At 41.8% G+C, this 4815-nt stretch overlaps 1 protein-coding gene across 3 annotated transcripts in view; it reads right to left on the bottom strand.

Annotated features, from left to right (window-relative positions):
- Positions 1–2221: 2221 nt before the first annotated feature.
- The window catches only part of ypel2b (yippee-like 2b), a 22751-nt gene continuing 20157 nt past the window's right edge, over positions 2222–4815 (bottom strand). For 2 of the 3 annotated variants that reach the window (XM_060888625.1, XM_060888628.1), the window contains one exon: positions 2222–4815. This exon is cut by the window's right edge and continues 2058 nt beyond it. The gene's annotated coding sequence lies outside the window, so the exon portion shown is untranslated. The other variant, XM_060888626.1, reaches the window with a different exon arrangement.

Below are 4815 nucleotides of genomic sequence, written 5' to 3'. Positions count from 1 at the left end.
TGTTCTGCTATTTCTCTTCAGCTTTTATACTGTTTGTCTCTTTGATCTCTCGTAGCATTTTGGGTTTTTTTTTTCCTGTAAATTACAGTGAGGTCAGAGTGACGGTGTGTACGGGGTTCTGCCGGGTTCCTCTCACCTCCTGAGAAAATATAGCAGTACGTAGACCAGCTATGCTAAATTGCGCCTAGGCGTGTGAACGGTATCGTACAATGGAGAGGTGTTCAATCACAGAACAGACTCCAGATCAGTGTCCTGACCAAAAGATCAGCGTTCCTGTACTGTAGATATATAAATTAATTGTGCAATTACTTAATAATTACTCACCAATGTGAGGTTATTTCTATTCATAATTTTATTCTACAAGAATACGACACAATACACAATGTCTTGTGTTCTTTTAAGCTACAGCTGCTTTAATTTTTCTACTGAAAGCTTCCGAGTCACTACCAGGGGGCAGCACCAGCCGCTTCACACAGGATCACTGAAGCATCTTAGTGACTTACTCCATGTGCATGATCGATATTCTGTTCCTGCAGTGCATTGTGGGATATCATGCATTCTGCAAATGATCTGCTATGCTTTCTCCAAAAATAGTGCAGTACATGGTGCTTATGGTGCAATCGGTTAGTTTACGACACCGGCGCAATTCTCACCGCTCTGCTCCGGAAATATATACGGTGGTGTAACAAAGGGAACGTGTGTGTTGGTGCAATATGTGAAAGTGGCGTAAGGGTTATGATTAGCAAATAATGCAGCTTTTTTTTTTTTTTTTTTTTTTCTTCATTTTGTTTAACATCATTGTTACTCAGTGATCCATAAAACCTCTTTACTGAACATGCTCAACTGTGAAGAAGAGGAGGACGAAGGCTATATTGTTTTAGTAATTAGTATCTGGGGTCAGAGCACAGAGTCGGACATGATACAGTACCCTGGAGTAAAGGGGGTTAAGGGTCCTGCTCGAGAGCCCAACACTGGTGGCTTGGTGGTGCTGGGGCTTGAACCAACAACCTTCTGGTCATTAACCCGAGCAAGCGAATGAGATGGTATGAGGAAGAACCTTGAGATGAACAAGACTCAAGAGGAAAGCCATCCTCATCCTCATCTGGGTGACACCGGTGTGTGTGATTAGAAATAATTTCCTTTCTACAACTGTGCCCCATACAGTCAAGTGCAATTGTGTAAGCAGGAGCTTTTGAGAAACTTGTATGAGCATCAGTGTAATTTCTGCATTTATTATCGGTATAACAATTGAGACTCGAGCGCGAAACCGACCACGGCAACAGAGGTTCAAAGCTGATGCGACTCCACCCTTTTACTGATATGACTCGTTTTTTGTCTGATCCTGATTTGACACGAGTAATTCAGTTCTCACTAGAAACCTGTCTGTCCTTGAAGTTACAGAATTGACAGTATTTTTATATTTCGCCTGTACACATCTGATCGCTCAGGAAAGAGTTGAGTCACTCAGACACTTCTGAATAGCTCTCCTTGTTGTGTATTTAACTTTTCGTCATCCGGTGTGAAAACGTAAGCAGGGCTTTGTGAGCTGTGCCGTGGATTCAAACCGTCATACATCACAGAAGGTAAACAAGCTCTAACATCGTCCGCAGGCGTTCCCGGGCTACAGGATGCTAAGGACACCGTCAGCGAGGTGGAGCCCATAATGAGTCAGGAAGCCTGGAGCGAGACCTGGGCCCTGGGGGAGAGAAAGCTGGACTGAAAGGAACACTGTTAAGCATTCTTAATAAAGCTAAGATTTTCAGCCCCTTAAGGAGACATTTTAATAATACAATAAACTGGATGTCATTGAGCTGTTTGCTGAGGAACACGTGCTTCTCCTACGTGTTCTACAGAGTAAATTTGGATATCTAGCTTTTGTTAAACATGACAGGAATGTGCCATGCGAGGAGAAGATTTAGAAACGTGGTGTGAATTTGATTTGACAAACAAGTCTAGTTATGAGGCATCCAAGGTACACCATGTGTACTACGGTTGTGCAATAAAAAGAGAGAGATTCAGTCTTTAATCAAAGAGAACGTAGAGCTGTGGAGCTGCAACAAATTTTCATCCAGTTATCATTTGGGGGGAAAAAAAAAAAATAAACCGTGGAAGGAAGAGGAAAACGTGGAAGAAGAATCCAACACAGTAAATGCAAAGAGCAAGTCAGGCAAAAAGTCCCATACTGGACGGTCACATGACACACAACTGTGTTCATCTTTCCGTCTTTATTCAATTCAATATTCAATTCGGTTTTATTTATATAGCACTTTTAACAATGCATATTGTCTCAAAGAAATAATACATGTAAGAAATAATACAAAAGGTTTAATATACAAAGATTAATATTATGCAAAAATTCAAGATTAATATTAGGCTTATATTTTAAAGTTTGTATTTATCCCTAACAAACAAGCCTGAGGTGACTGTGGTGAGGAAAAACTCCCCTTGATGGAAGAGGAAGAAACCTTGAGAGGAACCAGACTCAAAAGTGAACCTCATCCTTATTTGGGTGACACTGGAGGGTGTGATTATAAATATACAGTCTGATAGTTGTGTATTGATTAGGAGTGTGTTGTCCTCAAGGACCACATGGAGTTGGCGTCTCCTCTTTGAATGCCCAAATCCTCATGAAGCGGAATCCAACTGGATCGGCTACATCTCTAGACGCCTCAGGATCCTTTATCTCTGTTGTAAAGTTACACGTTTATTTTTGAAGCCTTCAGTGTGACACGGTTACCCATTATAGAACTTGATACGTATCGACTCGACTGCAGTCTCATGAAACACTTCTGTGCACAAGGTTTTGCTTCTGGCAGCAGACTTGCCTTTCTTCCAGCAAATGTATCCGGCTTAATAACAAAGCACTGCAAAGCTCCCTGTGACGATCCTGTGCTCTGTCTGTAGAGCCAAGCAGCACGGAGACTGACCTCGATAATGTTCTTTAACCCAGTACAATGGTGTTCCAGATCGACTTACCATACATTTTTATACAGTAGAAACAAATTTTTCTGTCATCACAAAGCTGATATAAAGGAGTGAGGACACGTTTCCGTGTGCGACGTTTGTTTTTTCCTCTGCTGGGATTGACCTTGCACAGAACCTTCATTTAACTGGATAAATATCGCACTTTGGTTTGGTGTGTTTATTGATAATAGATATCCCTTTGTCCCTTTGCTCAAGTTGTAAATTCAGCTGATGGAATTGATTTGTACAAGAATCACCCCTCTGCCGGTCAGAACAAAAAGATAAGCCAAGAGATCAGTGGACTTGTCTGTAGACCTTCAGGACAGGATTGTGTTGAAGCAGGGATACGAGGACGGGAAACGAAAACATTCAACATCTTTGAAGGATTTGAACATCGAAGGTCCTTCATTCTTAAAACGGAAGAACATTCGAACCACAGAGGTGCTTTTCAGAGCTTGAGCCCAGCATACCTGTCAAGTCATGTGGCAAGACTGATACGACTTCTCTCAGGCCATTAGACTGAATCTTTTATGATATGACGAAACTAAGACGGAGCACTTTGACCTGTAAGTGAACATCTGAACGAAACCAAGGTCATGTGACTAGATCATCCCTGAAGAGGTTTTTTACAGATGCAGTTTATGCCCGAATCTCAACCTTTCCTTAATTAGAATCTAAGACAAGGCAACTGTAGACCCGAACTGTAGAATAATCTAGAAATCATCCTGTAACTCACTCTCTATGTATATACCCAACATCTTTTCAACACACCTAATACAGTCGGTCTTCACTCTTCTCCACCTGCACGCTGTAATGATTTATAAAACAAAAAAGGATGGTTTGAATCTGGATCCTCTCAAGGTTTCTTTCAAATCAAGAAATCATGATCTAGGTTGGGGCAAAAGTTTACCTTCACAGAGCCAAAACAATGCTCAAGTGGCATCTATCAGTGACCTCGATGAAAGATCTCTGGAGGGATTTGAAAACAGTTGTACAACCGATATGCCTTGTTTGCTCTGACAGAGCCTGAGAGGTTCTCCAGAGAAATGGAAGAAAAATCCCTAAATGCAGGTGTTCCAAACTTGTTCCATCAGACACTAGAAGACTTGCGGGGTTAGTGTTTTCACAATAATCTGTAAATTTGGATACGATCGTCCTGTAGTGTCTGAATGGCTTGAAAAAACACTCGCTGTGAATCTGAACTTGAGCTTTCACATCCATCATCTAACAGTGAGAGGCTTCACCATTAATCTCTCTCCCTGCACAGATGGCACCATGAAATAAAGAGCAAATGCATCACCCACGCTCCTTCCCACAGACGTCAGACAACCTCACTTTCTGAGCTCTCTGTGTGTGTACAACTGATAAATACTGGACCCAGACAATGAATAACGGCACGCACGCACGCACACACACACACACACACACACACACACACTCTTCTCCTCCTCCGCAACTTGAGAAGAGAGACCCAGTTGCTAGGAGACCTAATCTGCAGTGCAACTCGGAGACGGAGACATTTGCAGCTGTAAACAGGAAAACGCAGTCCGGAGCCTGGAGAATCTCGCGACAGCCGACATCGCTGGAGTGAAGTACAGCCTGCGGCCTTCTTCCATTCTCACCTAAAGCCGTCACCTGGTGAAATACTTCAATACAATTCAGCAGCAGAAATACAACTTGTGAATATCCTGCTAAAAAAAACAAAAAAAAACAAAAGTAGAATTAAATTGAAATTTAAATGCTAATGAGCCAGCCAGAGCCAAAGGTGGAAGTTTAATTTTAATAACAAACCACAACAAACAAGGCAACTTACCATATCATAGATTTTAATTTAGATCAATCTCCAGCAGT

The sequence above is a fragment of the Tachysurus vachellii genome, chromosome 15 (genome assembly GCF_030014155.1).
Source record: "Tachysurus vachellii isolate PV-2020 chromosome 15, HZAU_Pvac_v1, whole genome shotgun sequence".
Lineage (NCBI taxonomy): Eukaryota > Metazoa > Chordata > Actinopteri > Siluriformes > Bagridae > Tachysurus > Tachysurus vachellii.
The sequence above is the reverse complement of the archived record's forward strand: the minus strand, read 5'-3'. Positions and strand labels throughout refer to the sequence as shown.